The sequence below is a fragment of the Zalophus californianus genome, chromosome 1, assembly GCF_009762305.2.
Source record: "Zalophus californianus isolate mZalCal1 chromosome 1, mZalCal1.pri.v2, whole genome shotgun sequence".
NCBI classification, from domain to species: domain Eukaryota; kingdom Metazoa; phylum Chordata; class Mammalia; order Carnivora; family Otariidae; genus Zalophus; species Zalophus californianus.
In genome coordinates, this window is record NC_045595.1 from 106,198,408 (window position 1) to 106,226,069 (window position 27,662).

Below are 27,662 nucleotides of genomic sequence, written 5' to 3' on the forward strand. Positions count from 1 at the left end.
TTATATTTATTCTGTGCATATTTTTCTACACGTAGAAGAATATGTGTACACACATACACATTTTCACTAGGTAGAATTGTTCTATTTTGGCATTTATTGTGGTATTTAGGAATTTTTTAAGGACTTTATTTTTTTTACAGCAGTTTTAGATTCACAGCAAAATTAAGAGAGAGGCCCAGAGATTTTCCACATAATCCTTCCCCCATACATGCATAGCTCCTCCCCCCCCATTAACAATCCACCAAAGTGGTACATTTGTTACAATTGATAGGCCTACACTGACACAGCATAATCACCCAAAGACTATAGTTTACATTAGCATTTACTTTATTTTACTTCCCTATACATACATACGTATGTATATACATATATATGCTATACATATATATCCTTCCCTATACACCCCTATAGATTTACTTCTGCTGGTTGAGGGGCAGAATTACCAAGAAAGCTCTTTCTATAAGACAGAAAGGGACAGGTCTTGCCTAAGGCTGAGAATAAAGAAAGAAATAAAGAATATGCCCATCTTCTACCAACAGGTTAGCTAACAATGAATAACAAATAACAGCAGTCTATCACGGGGGAAGGGCAAGAAGAAAGAGAGACCTTCTTTGAAGCTCAGGTTCACAGAAGAAGACCAAACTTGAGAGTGGAAATGAAACATTGAAAAATGTCCTTTAGAAACTCAACCTCTACCTTAAGTACAAGGTAATGCTAGAGGAATCAGAAGCCAATAGTGTGCTTAAGGTAAATAGAACTAGCAAATCCCAAATCCTAGTCAAGCCTGATTACATTGACTCAACTCCCCACATTAAATGTGTAGTGGAGGTGTGTCCAATTCCAGGCATAAAATGTTATATACCTCAGACTTTACTCTCCCACACATGATACCCAGATTTTAACCACAAATTACAAGGTACACAAAAATGCAAGAGAAAATTACCTCTGTCAAGAGACAATAAAATCTGTAGAACCCAGATGCTGGCGCTATTAGGCAGGGCATTAAAAAGAAAAAAAAATATGATTTATACGTTAAAGGTTCTAGTGTAAAAGTGTAAAAAGATGGCCAATGTACAAGGGCATATGGAAAATTTTAGCAGAGAAATAGAAATGATAGGAAAGTATGAAATAAAAATACCAGAAATAAAGCTACAGTAGCAAAGATAAAGATAAGTCAAAAGAAAGTATTTAAACTAAAATACAAAGAGAGAGAAAGAGAGAAAAGCCACTGCATCCAAGAACCATGGGACAATGTCAAATGGTCTAATATATGAGCTATTGGAATCCCAGAATGAAAAAGAAAATAATGAGGAGAAGAAATATTTGCAAATAGCTAGAATTTCTCCCAAATAATAAAAGACTTTAAATCATAGATTTGAAAAGCTCATAGAACACTCAGCAGAATAAAATACAAGGAAGGAGGGAAGGAAGGAAGGAAGGAAGGAAGGAGGGAAGGAGGGAGGAAGCGGGGGAGGGAAGAAGAAAACACCTAGACACATCACACTTAAACTATTAAAAACCAAAGCTAAATATAAAATCTAGAAGGCAGAGAGTGGAAAAGACAGGTTATACACAGAGGAACAAAGGTCAGAATTTAGGCAGACTTATTAAAAACGATCTAAACCTGAAGATGATGGAGTATCTTCTTTGAAAGTGCTGAAAGGGGGGAAAACCTTACCACCCCAGAAATTAGCACCCAGTTACTATATCACTGGAAAAGGAGAAATAAACACTTCATGGACAAGAAAGTAGAGAATTCATTATCAGCAAACTTTCACTCCAAGAAATGATAAAGGTGGTTCTTTGGACAGAAAGAATATACCAGACAGAAACTTGGATCTATACACACACCCAAAAATGTTGGAAATGGTAAAAATAAAGGTGAATATAAAATCTATTTTTCTTATTTTAATTACTGTAAAAGATAATTGACTAAAGAAAAATTAGTAGCAATGTGTTATATGTATACAATGTATAAATGTTTATTGAAACTATTTTAATATTTGGTTATTGAAAAAGCATGTCAATGTTTATGGTGAATCAAGATCATTATTTACCATATCGCTTATTCAATCACCCACCACAACAAAAAACATTCAGAGGTTTTAATATTTTTTTAAAAATTCTGTATAAAATTCTGTCTATATTTTCTCTAAAATTTTTGTCTAAAAGGGAACTAACTATATGAATACTTGTGGATGATTTTTATTGTTGTTCAATTTCCAAGGATGACTTATTGCTTTTCCCACTTTGATATCTTTTATGCTTTATAGAAAAAAATAGCTAAATTGCCCAATTTGATTCATAGCAGCATTCTCCATTTGTTTATCTCAGACATTTTTCCAATAGCATTCTCTAAATGTATGGTATTATTTGTTTACTTTCTTTCCATGCTATCTAAATTCCAGTTATACTTTTTGTAAAATTGGATTTTTTTTTTGAGAGAGAGAAAGGGAAGAGGTGAGAGGGAAAGCCTTTTATTACAGCGGGAAAAAAATCCTATTTTATTGTATACTTTTTCTTGTTTGGGGCATAAACAGATATGTTAAAAAACAATTCATATTTTTTAAAAGATTTTATTTATTTTTTTTGACAGAGAAAGACACAGAGAGAGAGGGAACACAAGCAGGGAGAGTGGGAGAGGGAGAAGCAGACTTCCTGTGGAGCAGGGAGCCCGACGTGGGGCTTGATCCCAGGACCCTGAGATCATGACCTGAGCGGAAGGCAGACGCTTAACGACTGAGCCACCCAGGCACCCCTACAATTCATATTTTTATATGCATGTTCATATGTCTTTTTATGTGCATATAAGTGGACTATTATGCTTCTCGGTAAGCCAAGCATTTAATCAATTTTCATATGTTTCTGTGTTAGACTGGGCATAAGAAGTCTGCCACAAAATTTTTGTGGTGCTTAGTAAATATAAATTTGATACTACCAGAAGTGATGTAATGTGGTAGATCAGAAACCCCATTCAACTTAGATCCCAAGTGCTTCAAAAGAAATCCGCAGTTCTCCTGCTTTCCATTTATCTCACAAGCCTCTCTAGACTGTCATAACCTATAATGATCTCCATCAAAATAGAAAAAACTTAAAATTCTGTATTTCTTTTTGTGCTGTCACTGCTAAAAAGTGTATTTAGGGTTGTTGTTTTGTTGTGTGGGTTTTTGTTTTTGTTTTTTTAATCTAAGACAAAATGAGATTACTGAAGTGCTGGGGTTCTCTTTAGGAAGGTGACTTAGCTTACCTTATCCACACTTCAAAGATTTCTGTTGCCTCCACTAGGTAACAGATCTAAATGTTATAGTAGTCCTCCCTTATCTGTGGGGAATATGTTCCAAAGCTTCCAGTTGTTAAAACCACAGATAGTACCAAATCCTATATGCACAGTGTTTTTCCTGTACATACAAACCTATGAAAGTTTAATTTATAAATTAAGCACAGTAAGAGATTAACAAGTATAACATAATAAAATAGTACAATAAAAGTTATAAAAATGTGTTTTCTCTCTCAAATTATCTTATTGTACTGTATTCATCCTTCTTGTGATGATGTGAGATGATAAAAGGCCTACACAATGAGATGAGGTGAATGATGTTGGCATTGTGACATAGCACAGAACTACTACTGACTTTCTGATATGTCAGGAGGATCATCTCCTAGACAGTGGTTGACTGTGGGTAACTGAAACCATGGGACATAAAACCATGAAAGTGAAACTGGATAAGGAAGACTTCTGTACATTTTTTTCTCCTCACTACTAGAAAAAAATCTTTCCCATCACATTTTGAAGACCAGACTCCTAGGGTAAGAAATAATAATAATGAAGACTTAAAAGATTATCTAAAGTTATTTGTGACCAGGTTTATAGCTTTTCTCAATTTTCTGTATTTCACTTATTAAATTGTGACTATATTTGTACAATATAGCCATTATTTATTTTGATCACCATAAAATGTTGATCAAAATGAATACTCTTAATATATTACTAAAATGTAAATGGGACAATAATTCAGTAAATTGTCTCATAAAATTTAATCTGTCGTCTATAATAACATTTTTATTGTTTTTCTGAAAGACCCAAGCATACCTAATAGATATTATACATTTTTTTTCTAAATATTTTATTAAAAAGAGAGTAAAGCCATGTAACCAATCGTCAAATAAATAGAACACGAATCTAGCATTCCAGAACTCCCACTTGTTCCCTTCCTAGTGATTACTGCTACCAAGTTAACTATTATCCTGATTTATATCTTCACCAGTTTATTTTTACAAATTTTGGACATTTATAAAAATGGAATCATATGGTGTAGGCCTTTCTGTGCCTCGCTTTAGTTCATCACCATGTTTGTGAGATTAATTCATACTGTTTGGTGTAGCCATTTTGTTACTTTTTGTGGCAGCATAGTATTTCATTGTACAAATATATTACCATTTATTCATCCATTCAACTATTGATTTTATCTATCTATCATCTATCTCTATCTGTCTATCATCTATCTATCATCTGTCATCTATCTATCTATCTATCTATCTATCTACCTACCTACCATCTATCTATCATCTCTCTCTCTCTCTCTCTCATCTATCTTTATAATACTGGGTACAATGGGCAGTGAAATGTTGAATACAAACGGTGATGGTGGGAAAGAAAATCTGGGGAAAGTTTTCAATATTTCACAGTTAAGTATCATTTCTGCGACAGTTTTTTATACATATTCTCTGTCAGTTTAAAGTAATTCCTTCTTTTTATTAATTTGTATTTTTTGGGTACATGTTCTTTGTTACAGAAAAATTTCTTTTATTCCTAGTTTGCTTAGAGATTATTTTTTCTCCCCTGCAGTCTTACATTTTGCCAAATATTTTTCTGCCTCTGTGAGACCTATGGTAATACTGTTTTGTTCCTGACATAAGTGATTTGTGCTTTTTCTGTTTTTCATTGCTTAATCTTGCTAGGAGAATATCAATTCATTGCTCTTTCCAAATAGTTAACTTTTTGACTTACTGATTTTTCTATTGCATATGTTTTCTGTTTCATTTTAGTAGTCCTTTTAGTATTTATTATCTTTATTATTACTTATTCTTTATTTTTATTTTTTCTTCTTTACTCTTTCTTGAATTTAATTTGGTTTCTTTTTCCTAGTTCTTGAGATGAATACCTAAACAATTGATTTTCAGGTTTTTCAGTTTCTTAATGTATGAATTTAAGTCACAAATTTCCATCTCAGCACAGTAATAACTAAATTATGTCTCAAAATATTGTATTTCAGGGGCAGTTAGGTGGCTCAGTTGGTTGAGCATCCGATTCTTGGTTTTGGCTCAGGTCATGATCTCAGGGTTCTGGGATCAAGCCCTGCATGGGACACTGTGCTCAGCAGGGAGTCTGCTTGAAGATTGTTTTTTTCTCTTTCTGGCCCTCCCCCAGTTCTTTCTTTCTAAAATAAACAAATCTTTTAAAAAATATTATATTTTAATTATTATTCAGCTCAAATATTTTAATAGATACTGTAACTTCATCTTTAACTCATTGGTTATATAGAAAATGTTAATTTCTAGACATTTGAAGATTTTATATTTATCTTTTAGTTACTGACTTCTACCTTCATTCCACTATTATCAAATAATATATTTGGAGTATTGGAATCCTTTTAGATGTGTTGGGTTTGGCTTTTTGGCTCAAAATATGATATATTTTATAGATGTTCCATATACAGTTGCCAAAATTGTGTATTCTGTCATCATTTGGTGCATTTTAACAAAACAATATTTTTATTTTATTAACTGTGTTGCTCAGAATATCTATATAGCTTTAGTAATTTTCTGGATGCTTTTTTTGTCAGTTCTCAAATTAGATGTGTTAAATTCTCCCTCACTGATTGTAGATTTGTGTATTTTTTTAAAATCTGTCAATTTTTAGCTTTCATATTGTGAAGCTATATTAGTATGTCTATGCAATAGAATTTTTATGTCTTCCTGGTAGATGGGGCATTTTATTATTATTAAGGATCCCTTTTTATCTCTAGGAATGTCTTTTGCCTTAAAATAGATCTTATCTGACATTAGTATAGTAAAACCAGTTTTCTTTTGGTGTTTGTATACTATATCTTTCTCCTTCCTTTTATATATGTGTTATTTTCTCATTAGCATATAGTTCGACCTTCTTAAAAATATTTTTATCACCTGACAATCTTTATATTTTAACTAGAATATTTAGACCATTTATATTTTAAAACGGTTGGCTGATATTTGGGTTTACATCTATTATATCTTTAATATTTATTTGCCTCATTTGTTTTATGTTCCTTTTCCTTTCCTTGCTTTCGTTTTGATCAACCAAGAGTCTTAGGTTAGGTTCTCTAGAAACAGAGCCTGAGATGGATTTGGATACACGTAATTTATTGAACAAATGCTTTCGGAGGGGAGCAAGATAAGGCAAGGAGAAGAGGTGAGCTAAGATGTGGTTACAGAAATTTTGAAGTTCAAATTGTACCCTAGAATTGGTTCAACCTTTTGCCAAAGGTGCTAGCCTTTTTTTGCCCTGCATTAGTCAGTCATTGCCTTTGGCTTTTTGTTGGGGCTGGGAGCATAACCTGGGAGAGCTGGTTTCTCTTTGACTAAGGGTAATTCTTCAGATAAGGAAAACAGTGAGCTATTAGCAAAAACGCTCAGAACGGCTGTAGTACAAGTGCACTGGTCAGCAGGGCACCATCAGTGTATATTACTCTACTAACTTTATTTAATATCCCATTGTTTCCCATTTTCACACTTGATCATTATATATTCTTCTACTTTTAGTACTTTTAGTGATTTCTCTAAAGATGGCACATTCTTTCTGTGAACTGGAGCCTAACACTGTTGTTTTGTCTAATATGGCAGCTGCTAGTTATATGTGGTTATTGAGCACTTGAATTGTGGCTGGTTGCAGTTGAGATTTGCTGAAATACATGCGTAAAATTGAAGATTTAGTACAGAAATATATAAAATATCTCATTAATAAGTTTTAAATTGGTTACATATTGAAATTATCATATTTTTGGTTGGATAAAATACATTAAAATTGACTATATTTATTGCATTTTACTTTTTCTAGTGTGACTTCTAAAATTTAAAATTGTGTATGTGGCTTGCATTACATTCCAATGGGACAACTCTGACTTGTACTAGTTCCCAAATAATATTACAGCCTTACAATTCATCTTACTCCTTCTCACATTTTGTTATTCTTGCATGCACTTTTACTTTCATATATATTTTATACCCCATACATATCATTGCTATTTTTTACATAGTCAATAGTCATATACATTTGTCCACATTTTTATTTACTTTTCCGTTGTTCTCCATTCCTTCTTAATTGCCTTATTCCTTTTGGGATTATTTTTCTTCTGCCTGAAAAACTCCCTTTAGCATTTACTTTATTCTGAGTTTGTTGTTGACAAATTCTCTCAGTTTTTGTTTGTCTGGCAATAGTTTCTTTTTAAAAAACAAGGTTTCCAAAGACTCATATATTATTTGTTTTTACTTTCATGCATGTGGGTAAAGAAGGAAATGTCAATTAACCTCTTGTGGCCTGACAAACTCACAAATCTTTATATATTTTCAAAAACAGTGATTTTAATGTAAATACCATTGCCAGGATAATAAGTTATAAAATAGGCCAATCAATCAAAATTACAAAAACTTTAGGGACTAAAGGTTATTCTTTATAATGTAGAACCATTGCTGAAATTCAGCTATTTTACCAAGTTCCTTTGTTAGCATTAACTTTAACATGGAAATTGTGATGTAAAATAATAGCTGCTTTTCTATGGCTGGAGTAAAAAAAAGATAATTTCCTTTTTTAAAAAAATCTTGCTGGCATTTCTTCATAAGTATTAGAAAGGTCTACAGTTTCAAGACTAAGTGCTATCATTTTACTAATTAGCAACAAGAGATATTAAAGCTTGTCTGAGGAAACAAAAACTGACAACAAGCAAAAAAAAAAATAGCCTAGTATTATAACCAGGAGAATAAGGAGCATGTAATTAGATCAGAAATATGACTTAATCAGGGCCAATGAAACATTAGGATAAGCCTGCTATCAGTAATCTGGGGAAAGCTTTTTTTCATTGTGTTCTTTATTTCCTCTTGAAATTGTCATGCTTTCATATAGCATTTGAAAGGACCCTTGATGTCTTGCTAAGGTGACACTGATGCTTTCCTTGTGGAAAGATGCAAAATATCTGGGTCCTTGATAACAGTGTTGAAGTGCTTAATCAACCAACATGAAGACTGCAAATCAAAGATGAAATAAAATCATCTACTAAGCAAATCAAAGATGAAATAAAAAAATGTCTTTGTCCTTTAAAGCCAACTTGAAGAGCTTCTCTTCTTAGCCCAATATCCAGTGAAATTACATAAGGGAAGGGGGAAAAAAAAACCCCAAAACATATACAAGAAGTAAGCCCAGTGAAACTATTGGCAAAGGGAATGAGATAACACTTCAGTAAATCAGGCCCTATTTTTCCCTAAGCATGGGTTCAGTGTGCACTGAGGTAATTTAAAAGTAAGGATGGTTAACTGAATTAGATGAAATTAATTCATTGGGAAAGAAGAAAGTGTCAACATACACGTAAGTCCTACTCTATGTCTTGTTCAGCATTTGTTTCAGTAAGAACGATAGTTGAGGGAATTTAACAGTGTGTTGGAATAGAAAAAACTCATGACTTATGGGCATTCATTCATTATTTCAACATCCATAGAGCCTCTTTGTGCCTAGACACTGAGGTTATAAAAAAATGAATTAAACATTCCTGCATTCAAGGAGCTCCAGGCCCACATTTAGGATAAGATTTTAGTCAGAATCTTCTAAACCACAAATAAGGAATTCACTTCTGAAAGCCATACTGTTTTTGTGGTTGCATTGGATTAATATTAACTTGTTTTATGAACTGATATGTAAATTTAAATTGTTGTTGAAAATGTGTAAATTTTGGCCTGGATTGAATTTTATTTACTTAAAAAGAGTAGGGGACTTTTTACTACTTGTAGTGCTTGAATGGATAATTTGTTTTCTGGGTGTCCGATCAGATTTGTTTTTCAGATTTATTGCATATATAGGATTACAAATTTATTTTCACTCTGACATTTTATGCATTATTTTTCTTGCTAACACTTGCTAAAACTCCCGGGGGAACATATTGGCCAAGACAAATTTCAACCTTTAAAGACGTAAGGTCAAAAGTCCCAGGAAACACTAAATGAATTACAGTGTGGTATGACATAGAGAAACAGTTAATGTAAACTATTTTTTTTTTTGAGATTCTAAAAGTTGAGGATTTGGGGCTTCATAATCTATCAGCTATTTTAAGTGTTTTAATTAGATGCATGTGTCAGAGACAGATAAACGAAGGGAAGACATCTGAGCGTATAAAACTATGTTCTAAGGTTTTTAAAAAATTTTTTATTGTTATGTTAATCACCATACATTACATCATTAGTTTTTGATGTGGTGTCCATGATTCCTTGTTTGTGCATAACACCCAGTGCTCCATGCCCTCCGCAATACCCAACACCAGGCTAACCCATCCTCCCCTCTAGAACCTTCAGTTTGTTTTTCATGATATCTCTCATGGTTCATCTCCCCCTCTGATTTTCCTCCCTTCATTCTTCCCCTCCTGCTATCTTCTTCTTTTTTTTTTTTCTTAATGTCTTGCCATTTGCAACGACGTGGATGGAACGGGAGGGTGTTATGCTGAGCGAAATAAGTCAATCAGACAAAGACATGTATCATATGACCTCACTGATATGAGGAATTCTTAATCTCAGGAAACAAACTGAAGGTTGCTGGAGGGGGGCGGTGGGAGGGATGGGGTGGATGGGTGATAGACATTGGAGAGGGTATGTGCTATGGTGAGTGCTGTGAATTGTGCAAGACTGTTGAATCACAGATCTGTACCTCTGAAACAAATAATGCAATATATGTTCACTAAGGTTTTTGATAGTTTCCTGTTCTGGTCCTGAATGTCCAGGAAAATGTCACTGGGGAAACTTGAGAACAAGGTACAACAGCACTCCCTCCAATGTCCTGAAGCCCCTTTGGCTGGCTCTCCCCCATGCTTCAATTCAAGATGTTTCCTGGCGTAGCTGATACTTTCTCTTCATTTTTTTCCCTCCATAGCAATAACCCTCTATTCTCTTGGGGGTTTACATGCTATTCAGAGAATCTCACAAAAACCATGAAATGTATATTTCCTGTAGAATTTTAGGAACACTCACTTATGCATCTCTATTACAAGATTATAGTCCAGTTTCTGATATGGTGTACAAATTTATGGCAAGTAGAATCTACTGTAAATTAAATAAATAATCCATGCACTTAGTAAATATTTACTGAGGACCTACAGGCATTGCTGTCAGTGCTAGGAATATTGTGGTGAGGAAGACAAACTCCCTGCTGTCATAGAGCTAACATCCTGGTGAAGAAGAGACAGACCAACTATAAACAGATAAAATATAGGAATATCTGATATAATATCAGATAAGGGCAATGAAGAAACAACCAAGTAGGGTAAGGAGATAGACAGTGACAGGCATGCTATGAACAAAAGCATGTCAAAATAAAATAAATGCAAAATTGAGTTTCCTTAATAATTTTAAATTATTATTTCTAAATTGTATTACAATTTATTCATATTAATAATATTGGAAACATAAGATATAGGATTTGTAACAAAACCTTTCATTAAGTTTCTTTCTATAGTTACTTAAATAAATTTTAAAATGAGGTATAAAATTGGCATTTTCTTTAGGGAAATCAGAAGTAATCAAAAATAATTTTGCTAGATTTTATTCAGCAAAATTTTATGAAAAATAAAGGACTCTTGGTAAAAGTGTTGTTAGCTTACTGTATTTTTTGGCTTCTCGAGAGTTAGACATCATTTAGAAGTTGGAAGAGACCTGGTTTCCACAAATGGAATGAAATGGAAATGAGAGTAGAAACATATTATCTTCCCACAGCCCTTCTGAGAAAGGCAATGAAGTTAAGTTTTATTTATTGCAGATGTACCATTGCTAATTTTCTGTCTGAGGATGGATTTGACAGTGGCCTTACAGACAGACATACACAGATGTGTAACATATAATATATTTAACCCAGCTGAACACAGAACCCTTGTGTTGCCTTTAGAAGTGGCACAAACATTGAGGAAATTCATAGTAAATCCTTCCATAGTAAAAATCTCCACTGCTATTTTGGCCACAGAAGGATTTGCAACTATATTTGCCTGCAACTTCAGGTAAGGCAGTGTGCTTTCTTATTATTGCACAGTCTCTGAAATATTACAAAATATTTCAACTTTTCATGTCATGCCAGTTGGAAAAAAGGTTTTGTGATGGGAAAACTACTAACTAAGCCATTGCCAAAAATGATGCAAATAAACCTTGAAGGACTCTGTAGAGTGATTTGAACTTCCAGTTACTAAAATAAATGGCTATGGACTGGAATCTAGTTATTTCTTTATAAATTAATCTAAAGAAAAATGACTTTCTTTTCTAATCATGGAAAAGAGTATACGCTTTTAATACTTATGATGCATTATTTTGAATGTCCTCAATGATGACTAACTTCTTCCCTTTGACAAAAGATATATATACATGTGTATATATATATATATATATATATATTTTTTTTTTAAGAAACAACCAAAAATTATTGGAAACTGATTTGGGAAAGAGGAAGATAATTGGGTTAGGCAATTTTTTTTCTCTTTTATAAAAACCAGAAGAGATTGTAAAATAAAATGGATGACTTTCTAGTGTGGCTGGGGTTGTGGTGACCAGAGAAGAGCCCCAGAAATATTTCAGCAATGTGAACATTATTGGAATACTCCCTGAGGAAAACCTTTGAAGGATGGCATTCAGTGGAGCCCAAACATTTCCTTATATATCACAATCATACCTCCAGTAAAGGAATATCCTATGGAATAATGTAAATTTATCATGGCATCACAGGGAAAAATGTGAGAATGGAGACAGTAAAATGTTAGGAATCAGAATCATGGCAGGGATGGCTTAGATTTCGCTCTTGAAGAATGAGTAAGATTTGGATGTATAGAAAAAGAAGTGTATTCCATCCCATGGATGGAAACGGAAGCAGGGAAATGCAAAGTATATGTGTGAGACAGGAATTAGATCAATTTGACTGAAGTAATGTTGCCATGTAGAAAAAGAAGTAGGTAAGTTGTATATTGGGGTTAAATTTGGATTTGTGTGCCAGGCTCTCAAGGAGTTCTGGTTTATATTTTGGTCAGTGGAGACTCATTGAAAGCTTGTGAGTAGTCGTGGTATAGAGAAAGTAGGACATTAGGAAGATTCATCTAGTAGTGTAATGCATTGGAGAGAGAGGGGACTGGAGAGAAGGAAGTGTAGGCCATATTGGCAGAATAGATGTGATGTGATAAGAATCTCCCTTCTGATGTCATCTTGTGCTGTTGAGTGTGAAAATATACATTTCTTACCCTCAAAATGTCAGTTGAATGTCAGAACATTCAACTAAAGCAAAAATATATATTGGAATAATGCATCAGGAAATATAAATTAGTTCAGCAATGTTTTCTATAATTTATGCAGTGGAAAAACATTAATTCTGCTGTCAGGCAATTACAACAGAGATTTAAAAAATCTGAATGTCTTAGTGTGCCACAAATATTCTTAAAAAAAAAACCCTTAATCAGGGCACCTGGGTGGCTCAGTCGTTAAGCGTCTGCCTTCGACTCAGGTCATGATCCCAGGGTCCTGGGATCGAGCCCCGTATCGAGCCCCGTATCGAGCCCCGTATCAGGCTCCCTGCTCCACGGGAAGCCTGCTTCTCCCTCTCCCACTTCCCCTGCTTGTGTTCCCTCTCTTGCTGTCTCTCTCTCTGTCAAATCAATCAATCAATCAATCTTTAAAAAAATATTTAAATTAAAAAACCCTTAAAATTTCATGTTATATTTTACTACTGAAAATCATTTTTTTTCAGATATAAAGATAGATCCTTAACTAGTACTTCTTACTAGCTGCAAGGCACCATGTTCAAAGTTAAGTAGAAAAGGGGAATCATAAGTAGAAATTGCCTTTAGAGAGTTGACTGTCTAGAAGGGGGGGGTGACCTACACCTGGATTAGGAGAATGTTAGGGCTAAGGAAGTTCCAGCTAGAGATAAAATGCTAAACAGGTGGGAGAGGTTATATTTAGCTATTAAGGGAATGTTTGTTGGAGAAATGGCATTTGAGCCTGGCCTGGAAGAATGTGTGTGAGATATGCCATAAAGATCAGGAGAAAGGAAGAATTTTGCTATACATTCTTTTTTATTAACTGATGAAAAATGTAAAAATTCTGGAAATATTTTGGCAGAAAAAAACTTTTTTGGCTTATACAAATATGTTGTTCTATTTCCTTATATTAGAAATACTCCTTTAAGATAAAAATTTTAGTAATCTTTTAATATTGTTTGTATTGCCAAGAGAAGGAATTAAAGGTCTTCTAAAATATAAAGGATAAATGAAATAATATATCTCCTAAAGTGGTAACAGGGAGCTAAAGTAGCATTTACACTGTGAATTGTTTTGAGGTTAAATTACACACACACACCCCCGCATGAAGGGTTGGGATTTTATTTTATTCTACTTAAAAGCTAGTAAGTTACACTGTTGTTCCATGGATGATGGCAAAAACACATGAGACTCTTGGGTCAGAGACAAAGGACTTTGGTACTGATGGGGCAGCAAGCTGCATAAGCATTGGGTTGCATCAGGTCCCTTGTCTCCATCCCAGGGGGATGATCCAGTTAGATTTTATGCACAGAATGGGTGTGTGTTGCAGACTAGTAACCCTAAGCACAGGAAATCCACCTCTTTTATAGTAGGTAGTAAGTGGGCCTGCTCGTGGTCTCAATGGGAGGCATTACCTCATTCTTCAGTGTTACTTTCAGCAAAATACAACCCTGAGAAATGGCCTGGGCTAGTCCTAGTAGCACTTAACTGCTTTGGGTCCATTAGTCAGTTTGACTGAAATTTAAGCATGCTGTCAACATTTATTAAATAACTCAAAGTATGACAATTAGAATGTAAAAATGATCCTAATTAATGTTATCATGGGTTTTTTCAGAGTAACATGCTTTTATTTTACCATTGTGTGTATAAGGAAAAACAAATAGGCCAATGGTATATTTCCAATTTGACAGAGTAATCTCACAAATATTTATGCAAATTATTTAGGAAAAAAGACACATCACTTACTAAGTTGCTTCCAGGGCAAATTATCAAGTGAAAGAATCAAGCCACACATTTTTTGTAGGTTATTTTTCTATAAAGACAATGATTTTCAGTCTTCAGAATCGGACAAGACCAAGTTATTCAAATTATATTCTAAGGATACAGTTTTAACAGAAACGATAACAAGTTGAAAACCCATATCCATATGGATATTCATTTAAGTCTCTAGATCTTATAGGAAAGTAAGGCTGTTACTTTTCCAAATGTTCCTAGTTGAAAGGAAAAGAAAGCCTGTACAGTTCAATTTTCCCAGTAAGCAAAACCAGAAAATAACAGTATTTTACTAAATAGTGAAATAAAGAACATAGTGCTAATCTTCTGCATAAATTAAATAAGATAAAAACAAGAGAAAGCACCCATTTTGGGTGGTGAGGCTGCTAGTTATCATTTATGCACAGCAAATTATGCCTGGGTTTTTTTCTCTTGATTATTACATTGTTTAGGACTTTAGTGTTTGGACTATTTCACAAATGCTTGCACATATGTAGAAATTTAAAAATCCTTAAAAAATATTTTTTTGACTAGAGTAGGACAAATTCCCAAGGAATATTTGGAAAGGTAAAGAAAGTCAGGTACCCCTTAGGGAGGAGGAAAGACAAAGGGAAAAAAAATGGTGCACGTATTGGTAAAGGAATAATTTGGAATGTTGAGTGTTTCAGGCATTAAATCTGGGAAAGAAATAATGTTTGGGAGATTATTGAAAAGTCAACTCAAGGTTAAGAACTGCAGTTTAAAAAGACTATTAATGTTTTTTGGGAAGAAATTGGATTTTTTTTTAAAAGGAGATTTTAAGAGGAAAGACAAAGTGTATTTGTACAAACTTTGATAAAAAATGGTAATATTAGCAACAAATATAAATTCTGGTTAGATTTAATTTCAGTAAACAAAATTGAGGAATGGGCTGAGGGAATTAATATGGCAGATTAGAAGAAGTTGTTTTATAGCTGGCCTATCTGGTACTGTATCAACAACACTTTGCCTCCAATCTGCTCCCTGGTTTCAGTTCTTTCCTGTAGTTCAATTTGAGGGGCTTCTATGTGGTCTGTCCCACATTTTGAACGAATTCATCATTAATAACACTATTTGGAAACCTTGTACTGCAACTCAAAATCTCAAGAAACATACCCCAGATCTAGAGTTTGTCTTGCTGACTGCGCTATAGGAGACTGTCTATGAATGTAGTATCACAGAGATTTTTCTTTTTAAGAAAATGTGAATTGAGTTTCTAAGGTTCCATTACATAACTGAGTAAAAAATTCCCTTTACTGTTTTCATTTACACTTGTGATGTACATTAAGCACCAAGCTAGAGAACTGAATATGAAAACCAAACTCGGCGCTCCTGGGTGGCTCAGTCATTAAGCAGCTCCCTTCGGCTCAGGTCATGATCCTGGGGTCCTGGGATCGAGCCCCACATCGGGCTCCCTGCTCCATGGGAAGCCTGCTTCTCCCTCTCCCACTCCCCCTGCTTGTGTTCCCTCTCTCGCTGTCTCTCTCTCTGTCAAATAAATAAATAAAATCTTAAAAAAAAAAAAAAGAAAACCAAACTGGTGGTTAAAACCATGGTTCCTATACAGTGGCTAACTTAACATAATTTAAAGACAAAAAACAGAAAACAAAACATGGTTCCATGGATTTTACTCAGTACTCACACTTTCTTACAGGTTTCTTGTTAGTACCATTCTTTTTTTTTTTTTATGTTATGTTAGTCACCATACATTACATCATTAGTTTTTGATGTAGTGTTCCATGATTCATTGTTTGCGTATAACACCCAGTGCTCCATGCAGTACGTGCCCTCTTTAATACCCATCACCAGCCTAACTCATCCCCCCATCCCCTCCCCTCTAGAACCCTGTTTGTTTCTCAGAATCCATGGTCTAATTAGCTGAGCCATGAGTGACAATCAGCTTGCTATCATCAATTTATAAAAACAGCACCATGAATCAATAGGTAAAATAATGTTTTTATGGGAGCGGGCATATTATCAAATATTCATTTACCAGGTGCCTAGTAGTCCCCGTGAAAGGTGCTTTTTTTTTTTAAAGAGTTTGTTTATTTATTTATCTGAGAGAGAGCGTGAGAGACAGAGAGAGCACAAGGAGGAGTGAGAGTCAGAGGGAGAAGCTGACTCCCCGCTGAGCAGGAAGCTGGATGCAGGGCTCAATCCCAGGACGCCGGGATGCAGATGCATAAGGGATTGAGCCACCCAGGCGCCCCTGTGAGAGATGCTTCTTATAAAGTTTATTTATTATTGGATACACTGAACATGATGGGGATAAGTATTTTTAAAACTGTATTTGTACTCCGGATAGACTACAGACTACACAATGCCAAAGGCAAAATGACAAACCAAAATGTTTCCCATATTAAATGAATTCAAAACAAAGAGATAGTGTCTATACGTGTGCGTGTGTACATTTCTAGGCACACTGTTATGCACTTTGGCCTTACTAAAATTGCCCGTGCATTTTTCATGTATCTATACCCTCTCCCACACAAACGTCTTAAAAGACATGTTTTTTTCTTTTTTCTTATTTTTTTAAAAAAATTGAAGTATAGTTGACATACAATGTTATACTGGTTTCAGGTGTACAACATAGTGATTTGATAAGAATTATACATTATGCTATGCTCACCACAGTAAGTGTAGTTACCATCTGTTACCCTAACATGTTATTAAAATATTATTGAATATTTCCCCCATGCTGTACTTTTCATCATCATAAATTATTTTTAACTGGAAGTTTGTGACTCTTAATCCCCTTTACCTATTTTTCCCATCCCTCCAACACCCTCCCCACTGGCAACTACCAGCTTGTTCTCTGTATTCATGAGTCTGTATGGTTTTTTATTTGTTTCTTGTTTTTCATTTTAGATTATATATGTGACTGAAATCATATGTTATTTTCCTTTCTCTGACTTACTTCACTTAGCATAATATCCTCTAGGTCCATCCATGCTGTCCCAAATGGCAAGATCTCATTCTTTTTTATGGCTGAGTAATATTCCATTCTGTATATACGCCACATCTTCTTTATTCATTCATCTGTTAATGGACATTTGGGCAGCCTCCATATCTTGGCTATTGTAAATAATGATGCAATAAACATAGGGGCACATATATCTTTTCAAAATAGTGTTTTCATTTTATTTGTGTAAATATTCAGTAGTGGAATTACTGGGTGATACGGTATTTCTAATTTTTATTTTTTGAGGAAGCTTCATACCATTTTCCACAGTGGTTGCACCAATTTACATTCCCGCCAACAGTGCACCTGAGTTCCTTTCTCTTGCCATTCTTGTCATCACTTGTTATTTCTTGTCTTTTTGTCTATCACCCAGCCACCCCATCCATCCCACCCCCCCACCACTCCAGCAACCCTCAGTTTGTTTCCTGAGATTAAGACATTAAGACATTAAGACATTCTGACAGGTGTGAGGTCATATCTCACTGTGGTTTTGATTTGCAGTTCCCTGATAATCAGTGATGTTGAGCATCTTCTCATTTGTCTGTTGGTCGTTTGTATGTGTTCTTTTGAAAAATATCTATTTAGATCCTCTGTCCACTTTTAATCAGATTATCCTCTTCTTTGTGGTAAATTGTGTAAGTTCTTTACATGTTTTGGCTATTAACCCTTTATTGGATATATCATTTGCAAATATCTTCTCCAATTCAGTAGGTTTTCTCTGTGTTTTGTTGATGGTTTCTTTAAACTGTGCAAATGCTTTTTATTTTGGTGTAGTCCCAACAGTTTATTTTTGCTTTTGTTTCCCTTGCCTGTGGAGACATAGCTAAAAAAATTTCTATGGCCAATGCCAAAGAAATTACTGCCTATGTTTTCTTCTAGGAGTTTTATGGTTTCAGGTCTCACATTTAGATCTTTAGTTCATTTTGAGTTTATTTTTATGTATGATGTAAGAAAATGGCCCAGCTTCATTCTTTTGCACATAGCTGTCCAGAAAAGACATGTTCTTTCTATTTACAATCCCTAGGGTACTTTAAGATGCACTCCTCACTCAGGAAGATGTCTAGACCAGAATTGGACAATAGACCTAATTTATGCTGATCAGATTTTCTTTTTTTTTTTAAAGATTTTATTTGAAAAAGAGAGAGGATGATAGCATGTGAGCAGGGGGAAGGGCAGAGGGGGGAGGCAGAGGGAAAGAATGTCGAGCGGACTCTGTGCTGAGCATAGAGCCTGACTTGGGGCTTGACCCCGTGACCCCACCCTGAGATCATGACCTGAGCCGAAACTGAGTCCGATGTTTAACTGAACCACCCAAGAGCCCCTCTTTTTTCTGTCTTTCTTTTCTTTTCTTTTCTTTCTTTCTTTCTTTCTTTCTTTCTTTCTTTCTTTCTTTCTTTCTTTCTTTCTTTCTTTCTTTCTTTCTTTCTTTCTTTCTAAAAAGAGTTTCAGCAGGGTCAAAGCAGCTGTCAACGAGATTATGTAAATTACATAAACTAAATGGATGTATTAGAGTGAGGACTGATGTAGATACCATGGTGAGTGAAAGTAATGATAAGTGAACCAAAGTGGCATGGGAGTTTGAAAACATGAGTAAGGTTTGAAACCTTGTGGAAAGGTGAGTAATATGATAAGCTCTCACACATATCATGGTAGAGATTGGAACTTACAAATTTAGTCAGTTTTTACGAGATCCCATGTAAGTTACATAACTTGTCCAAGTTTCTGTCTTTTTCAGTGAAATAAATGAGTTGAACCTGGGAATCGCTATGGTTCCTTTATATTGCTAATTCTGTCTTTTAATGATACAGCTGTCTCTGGTATAAACGATTTCTGAAATAGGGGTCTTCTTTAGGAACCAGTAGCAAAATGGACTATTGTCCTCATTCCACCTTCATTCACTCATTTAACAAGTATTTATTGAGTATATACATCTTTTTTTTTAAAAAGATTTATTTGAAAGAGAGAGAGGGAGGAAGGGAAGGGCAGAGGCAGAGAGAGCATCTCAAGCAGACTCCCCACTGAGCACGAAGCCCCATGCAGGGCTCAGTCTCACAACCCCGAGATCATGACCTGAGCCAACATTGAGTTGGATGCTTAGCTGACTGAGTCACTCGGGTGCCCCAAGCATGTACATCTTCAGGCACTGTGTAGGTGTTATGGACACAATGAGAGTGAATATGGATTCTACTTTCGTGGACCTTATGAATAAGACACATTGATGAAATAATCATCCAAAGATATAATTACAAACTTCTGTAAGTGCTATGAAGAATACATAAACCTAGGACAGCATCTAACAAGGGGCTTGGCTGTTCTGGGGTGAGGTCAGAGGAGACAGCCCTGAGGAAGTAACGTATGAACTCAGAGAGCTGGAGGATAAATAATGATTAAAAAGAAGAATATCCAAGGCATAAGGTGATCTTGGCAAAAGCTGCGAAATTCCTTAGTAGTCATTATCAGAAAATATACTTGCTTCCCTGGGTTTGGAACAGATTGTATAGCACTACTGGGATACTTAGGGTTTAAACTCTTTTGCAAGTATTGCACATATGTATGAGCAAATTCTCATCATGGATTGCTAGCCTTCCGGACTATGCTTGTGAACAAGTTTCAGCCTTTAGCTACAATAGTGCTTGCAAAAATCTAGGCATCTTAGGCAAAAGGGAGAGCTCTTGACTGAACATGACTGAAGATGCTAGCCCTGAAGGGGTTGCCTAATCATTTGACCCAAAAATACAAGTTTGGGATATTATTATCACCACAGAAGTTAAGTGGGTTGATGGGAAGGTCTTTATATTTACTTTATATTTTTATATTTATTTTATTACCATCAAAATTGCTTTTTAATGGATGAAAGCTTAGTTTAACAAAAAATGACTGGGTTCCTATGATGTTCTAGCATATTCTATGAACAAGGGATAAATTAGATATAAGAAAGGTCACAGATATCTACGACTGATAAATATAAAATGCTCTCTATTCAAGATTGGAATTGTGATCCAGCTACAGAAGGAGTAGAATGATTATTCTGATACAGATAGGGTGAGTGGAAGAGAGCCAGCCTTCCCAGATGAGGTGAGTGTTGAGCAGAGTTTGTTAGATGTCTGGAGCCCATCAGGCAGAAAAGAAAGGGAAAACTATAGCTGTTGGGCCTAGTCTAGCTTATCACCTCTATTGTTAGGCCCACAGAATTTTTTTTTTTAAGATTTTATTTATTTATTCAAGACAGAGTGAGTGAGAGAGAGCACAAGGTGGGGGAGGGCCAGAGGGAGAGAGAGAGGAGCAGACTCCCCACCAAGCAGGGAGCCTGATGTGGGACTTGATCCCATGACTCTGGGATCATGACCTGAGCTGAAGGCAGATGCTTAACCGACTGAGACACCCAGGTGCCCCACAAGAAATGTTTTTACAGATAAACATTTTCAATCAACTTGAGGATAGAGGACACTGAGCTTGAACCCCAATTAAGCAAAGTATTATCTTCCCCAAAAGAATTCTATTATTCTCATTAGTAGACCTATTTTTTTTAGTTACATTTTTGTCATAAAAATTTTTTAGAAATTTGTTTTATTTTCTGCTATATAAGCACATAGATAATATCCTCGATTTTCCCTCTTGGTCCACAAACTCTAAAATATTTACTATGTGGCTTTTTATAGAGTGAGCTGGCCAACCTCTGAGTAAATGAGAGATAAGAAGGATATCATGAAAGGAGAAGAAATGGACCAGGAAAGACCATCTGGTATGAGTGGCTGCAAGAGGATATTAATTTTCTGATTATGTATTGGTTGATTTGGAAAATATAGAAGTGTAATAAATGGTTTTGCCATGTAGAAAAAGTAGTATCATCAAGTTGCAACTTAAGATCAATGACATTATGCATTTTTAAAAGCTTTATGCCATTTTCAGCAAGTTTAAAGCAGGTAAATAGAATTCCATACATATTGGCATTTTTTATGCATCTTTATGTAGCTAAGGACAGAATTTCTTACATTTTTAATGCAATTTTAAAAAATACAATAGTGCAAATGTGTGTTTTTTTAAAATTCCAGCAGTATAAAGTGACACACAGTAGAGTGAATTTCCATTTAACTTTTGTCTTCTAGTCCCTCAGTATGACAGTTTTCTCCAGAGGCAATATATTTTGCCACTTCCTTATACTTCATATCTACCATGTATGTGTATATAGCTCCAATTTCTTTTACTCACATTCTACATAAGGTACTGTATCTTCCTGTCATCACTTAATATAGCTTGAAGCTGGTTTCATATCACTTTCTATAGTTCTCCCCTATTAATAGCTATAGACTATTCCAATGGATGTATGCTACAATAAATTACTGTGTTCATACATCTGTATACATGTATTACTGGATTTCTATATGAAAATTTTCTAGAAATGGAATTTCAGTGCAAAAGATATTTGTATTTTAAATTGACAAATATTGTCAATTTGACTCTTAAAAGTAGAATGAATTTATACTATCACCAACTAAATATCATGGTGTATGTTTTCATCAAAATACTGTAATCAACAACTTTTGTATCTTTGCCAGACTGATAGATGAAAAAACAAGGCATTGCCTTGTAATTTTACCATACATTTCTCATATTATCATGAAGTTGAACATCTTTTCATATGTTTAAAGATCATTTCCTTCTCTTTGAACTGTCTATTCATGTTCTTGGCTCATTCTTCTACTGGGATCATGTTCCGTTTTAAAAATAAAACAATTCTTGATAGTACTGTGTCAAGGAAAGAAATCGTATTCAAGCCAAATTTTGTAGATGGAAAAAAAAAAGTGCCTTATTGTTCAAAGGTTTCAACTACTTTACCAGAAAATGAGAATTTTCCCCACTTAGCTTCCCCTTACACCACGTCCTGTGAGAGTCACACAAATGTATGTGATCCAATCAATATTTTTTGTGAGCTAGCCTCTCTATTAAATAATCAGTTATTGGCCCAAAGTCTAAATGAACAACTTCAGAGATACAGATCCAGGGTAGAAGAAAAAGTAAAGTGAAATCCTCTTTATGTAACAGAGCTAGTCCCAAGAAGGCTGGAATAGTAATCAAAAGAGATGAAAAACTAGGCAGTTGTAATTCACACAGAACAGCTGAAAATTATGTAAAGTACACTTAAAAATGGAATTTAGAATTAAAACACACACACACTTATTTGAGTAAAATTTTTAAGGCAAGTTTATTTGTTTCTTTCCTTCCTTCCTTCTCTCAGAGAGATAGAGAGAGAGAGAGCACGAGCCCACACACAGAGAGAAAGGGAGAGGGAGAAGCAGACACTGAGCAGAGAGCCTGATGTGGGGCTCGATCCCAGGACCCCAGGATCATGACCTGAGCCAAAGGCAGATGCTTAACGACTGAGCCACCCAGGCGCCCCAGCAAGTTTCATACTGTCTTGAAAAAAATATGCCGACCAAGAACATATTTTATAGGAGACAGAAGTTAATGACCAGATAGCTTTTCTTGGGACCTGTGTTCTTTGCCTAGGTATAAAATTTCCTGAGGTTTAACACATAGGCTAAAATCCAAAGTAAAGTTCCTCAGAGGTGTGAGTCTCTCAGCTCAGCACTTTTGTGCTTCCCTCTGCCAATAAGTTGTTAAAAAATTATAGAGATTTACACGTGTATGTGGGTAGACACCCAGGAACATGAGGGCATTGAACTAAAGAGCTCCAGATTCTGTGCTTATATTAGGAGGATCCTTAAGGGAGCTCAGTCCAAACTCTGACATATGTCCTTTTTGGGCAATTAGCCACTGTCTTCCATCCAAGTACTAACCAGGCCCGACCCTGCTTAGCTTCGAGATCAAACGAGATCAGGCGCGGTCAGGGTGGTACGGCCGTAGACAGTTAGCCACTGTCTTAATTAACTTTCTTCCTGGGCGCCTGGGCGGCTCAGTTGGTTAAGCGACTGCCTTTGGCTCAGGCCATGATCCTGGAGTCCCGGGATCAAGTCCCACATTAGGCTCCCTGCTCAGCAGGGAGTCTGCTTCTCCCTCTGACCCTCCCCCCTCTTATGCGCTCTCGCTCTCTCTCATTCTCTCTCTCTCTCTCAAATAAATACTTTTTTTTTTTTTTAAAAAAGAAACTTTCTTCCTACAGAAAAAGGTACCCAAATGCCCTCTCAGGTATCTTTCTTGAGGGATCCAGTATGTCAAACACGTCATAGCTCAAGGTGCATTGCTACATATCAAGTGAAAGAAAGCCTTGGCAAGAATTTCCTACTTTTATTAGTGACATTTTACTAGCACCCCTTAAAAATGAAAACAAAACTGGAAGCAGCTTAGAAGCACATTTATTGTGACTTTTCTTGCTAAGATAAGGCTGAGTTGTGGATTCTTTTCGATGATTTTCATTAGGAATAAGACTGGTTATTCTGATGTTTTTTCCATAATATTTGATATCATTAACTACATATGGAGAATTTATTGAGTTGGAAAATCCCTTTATGTATGTTAAAATTAAAGATATATATACATATATATCTTTTTAAGCTCTTTTACTAGTTTATATAGTACTTGATGCTCCTGTAAATTTTGGCTTCAATCCACAATTTGATTTCCTGTGCTTAATCACTGTGTGCAGAGTCAAAAGAAGCTAAACTTTCCCTTGGAAAACTGCTATTCCAAATGGCCCAATGCTACATGTGTGGCCTGTGGAACACCTTCTCCATCAGCTATAGACAACAGTGAAATATTCTAACATTTAAATTTTCAAATAAGAGATTGATTTTAGTTGGCTTATCACATTCATACCATTGGCTTATATTTCTACAATAGTTTGATTTTATGATCTTCTTTCTCCTCTTTCCATTTCTTATTGCCTATTTCATCCTTTATTAGCCTCTGATCTGCTGCCTGACTTCCTGAGCCAAGGTAGTTTCCTGTCACCCTCCTGCATATCTCTTGTGTTCCGCACACATCTTCACATTCCATTTTCCCCTATCTTTGCTCTTTTAAGTGACCAGGGTCCTTTTTGAACATTCTTGGGACAGCATTCTGAGATAACTGAAGGGAGCAGAATCATGATTATCCTGTTAAGAGAGGATTATTTTAAAGCTGTTTATATTGTGTGGATTTCTATCTTTTTTTTTTTAGATATTTATTTATTTATTTATTTATTTGTCAGAGGGAGAGAGAGAGCACAAGCAGAGGGAGCAGCAGAGGAAGGAACAGGCTTCCAGCTCAGCAAGGAGCCTGATGTGGGATTCGATCCCAGGACCCTAGGATTATGACCTGAGCCGACTTATGACACTTAACCAACTGAGCCACCCAAGCGTCCCTGGAGTTTTTGCTTTTGATATTTTCTGGAGCAACTTAAGCTATTTGATATTCAAGTGAAGTGGTTAAAAGAGAAAAATCTTATATCAAAGCAAAAGCCACCTGTCTTGCTCCCTCCATTCCAATTTTCTCCCTGCAATTATTTCATATGTTTTAAACAAAAGTCTGATCCTGTCACTCCTCTGATTTTAATTGTTCTCTGGTTCCTGTGGCTTTTAGGAAAAATCTCAAATTCCTTAACAGGGCTTCCGAGGTTCCCTATGATCTGGCATTTCTCTTTATCACTTCCTTTTTCTCCTTGCCAGCTCTATGGAGAAGTGAAGGAGTCATGGTTAAGAGCATGGACTCCGGAGACAGAACACTTGGCTGTGGAACATGGTTCTTCCCATTCCATCTCTAGTATCTTGAGTGAGTTACTTCACATCTCTGTGCCTCAGGTTTTTCACTTGCAATTTGAGATAATAATTGAACTTACATCAGGAGGTTGTTTTGAGAATTAAATGAGATAACATATCCAGGGAACTTAGAGCAAAGTCTGATACACAGTAAGTGCTAAGGAAGTGTTGTAATTTTTACCTCAGTTCTTTTAAGATGCTATATACTCTCTGCCTCAAGATCTCTGTACCAGACTTTCTTTCTTCCTAGAACTTTCTCTCTCTCTCTCTTTAAGATTTACTTATGAGAGAGAGAGAGAGAGAGAGAGAGAGAGAGAGAACATGCATGAGCTGGGGAAGAAGCAGAGGGAGAGAATCTCAAGTAGATTCCCCATTGAGCCCAGAGCCCAACATGGAGCTCGATCCCATGACCCTGAGATCATAACCTGAGCCAAAATCAAGAGTCAGATGCACAACTGACTGAGCCACACAGGTGCTCCAGAACTTTCTCTTTTTATTTTCACCATTATCTGTATAATTTTTACTCCTCCTTTTTAATAGTCTAAGTTCATAAGAGAAATATATATATATATGTATATATATATATAGGTATAGAGGGATTAGCCCACATGATCACAGAGGCTGGCAAGTCCCAAGATCTGCAGGGTGAGTTGGCAAGCTGGAGACCCAGAGAGCTGATGTTGAGTTCCAATCTGAGTCCAGAGGCCTTGAGAGGAGGGAGAGCTGGTGTAAAGTTTCCATCTGAAGACCCAGGAAGGGTTGATGATTGATTTTGAGTCTGAAGGCAAGAAAAAAAAGCTGATTTCTACTTCAAAGTCAGGCAGAAAGAATTTTCTTTCTTCAGGTAGATCAGTCTTTTTGTTCTATTCAGACCTTCAATTAATAGGATGAGGTCCATCCACAGTAAAGAAGTCAATCTGCTTTACTCAGTCTGCTGATTTAATCTCTTCTAAAAACACCCTCACAGACACACCCAGAATAATATTTGATTGGTTACACTGTGGCCCCATCAAGATGACATAGAAAATTAGCCATCACATCTTTCAAGGCTCTGGTTAAAATTACTCCTTTGGGGAAGCTTACCTTGGACCCTGAGACTTTCTGTATTTCTGGACTGTGAGCTGAGTACAGGGTTGTGTTTGTCTTGTTTTCCCTGTATCTCTAATGCCTAGCACAATGCTTGGTATGTGGTAGGCTTTCAATGAATGATTATAAGATTAATTGATAGATAAATGTAAGCCTTTTCTATTTCTACTATTGTAAATATTTCAAAATATCCAAAATACTGGACAAAATTCTTTGAAGTGTAGAATGATTAAAAGCCAAGATCATCCCATTTACACTTACCGCAACTATTTAAGCTTTATCAGATTCTGGGTCTGATCCCCAAACTGCCCTGCTGACAAGCACCTAGCAGAATATGCTGATGTTTACTGATAGAAAGCATCATGCATTTTAAACTCATTGTGGGATTTATATCCATTTTGGGACAGAATGGATATAAACAAGTTAGTTTTTAGTTTACCTTGGCAAATATTCTACTTGGTTTGTTCAATGTATTTATGTATTTATAGATACAAATTAGCTAGGAAATAAAAGAATTAACTATAGGGCTGTTTAAAGTACAGATTTCTCTGCCCCATCCCCAGGGTTTCTGATTCCTAGGGCTAGATTAGAGCCTGAGGATTTGTTTGTGGGTGATGCTGACACTGCTGGTCCGGGGACTACTGTCAGTATGCTATTTCAGTCAGTTTTACTGGGCAATGTTTCCCAGTTGTAAGCAGAAAGAGTGGGGGTGGGGGGGGCGCGCCTAGGTGGCTCAGTTGGTTGGGCATCTGCCTTCGGCTCAGGTCGTGATCCCAGGATGCTGGGATTGAGCTCTGCGGAGAGCCTGCTTCTCCCTCTGCCACCTCCCCCTGCACCCCACAAAAGAAAAAAAGAAAGAGTGAAGGGTACCCAACAAAGAAAGATGAGATATAGCTTGACACAGTAGGCATTTTTGGCCCCAGCTATTTTCCATGATCTGTGCTCCACCGCTCCACTGGCCCAGGCACACTTCTTGCAGAACTTCCTAGGAGGTATCAGAATTACAAAGACACACACGCATGTGCACACGCATGCATGCGTGAAACACAAAAACCTCAGCTGTTAAGGATTTTAAGGGAACAAAGGGAATGCAGAAACTAATAGTCCCTACCAGGCCAGGAAGTAGCCTAACCATATCAGAAACAGTAAATCAGTGGTAAAACTCCCAGTGATATTTCAAAAGTAAGCAAGATCTTGCATTCCTTACCTGGGATAACAAGCCCAAGAGCCCATGAGTTTATACTGGCTCTCAGAGCATGCCCGTAGCCACTTGCCCTTGCCCCACAGTTACCCGTTTCATTATAATGTTAAAGTCTTCACCCTAGGAGCACAATCTTCAATAACATAAGGTAGGATGCGACCTGTAGGCATATTTTCTGAGTGCACCTGTGCAACCTATGCCCACCTTTACATGCGATGACAAAGCTCCCCTTTCTGAATATTCATCCTAAACCCTAAATAAAGCGAACCCGCTCACCCCTGCTCAGGGAGTCACTGCTTTGGAAGTTATTCCCGTGATCTCCTTATTTGCTGTAAATAGAGATTACTTTGTGTGAGAACTCCACCTGGCGTAAACTCTATCGCTAATTAACCACGGAGCAAACTCACGTTAGT

The 27,662-nt window shown here is 36.0% G+C and overlaps 1 long non-coding RNA gene across 10 annotated transcripts in view; it reads left to right on the forward strand.

The window, feature by feature from the left end:
* The first annotated feature begins 3,662 nt into the window (after nucleotides 1–3,662).
* LOC113917993 overlaps nucleotides 3,663–27,662 on the forward strand; it is a 167,919-nt gene continuing 143,919 nt past the window's right edge. For 7 of the 10 annotated variants that reach the window (XR_003518407.1, XR_003518409.1, XR_003518405.1 and 4 more), the window contains exons 1-2: nucleotides 3,663–3,807; nucleotides 20,928–21,010. This is a non-coding gene — a long non-coding RNA (uncharacterized LOC113917993). Of the gene's footprint in view, nucleotides 3,808–20,253; nucleotides 20,344–20,927; nucleotides 21,011–27,662 lie in introns of all 10 variants that reach the window. The other 3 variants (XR_003518406.1, XR_003518408.1, XR_003518412.1) reach the window with 1 other exon arrangement.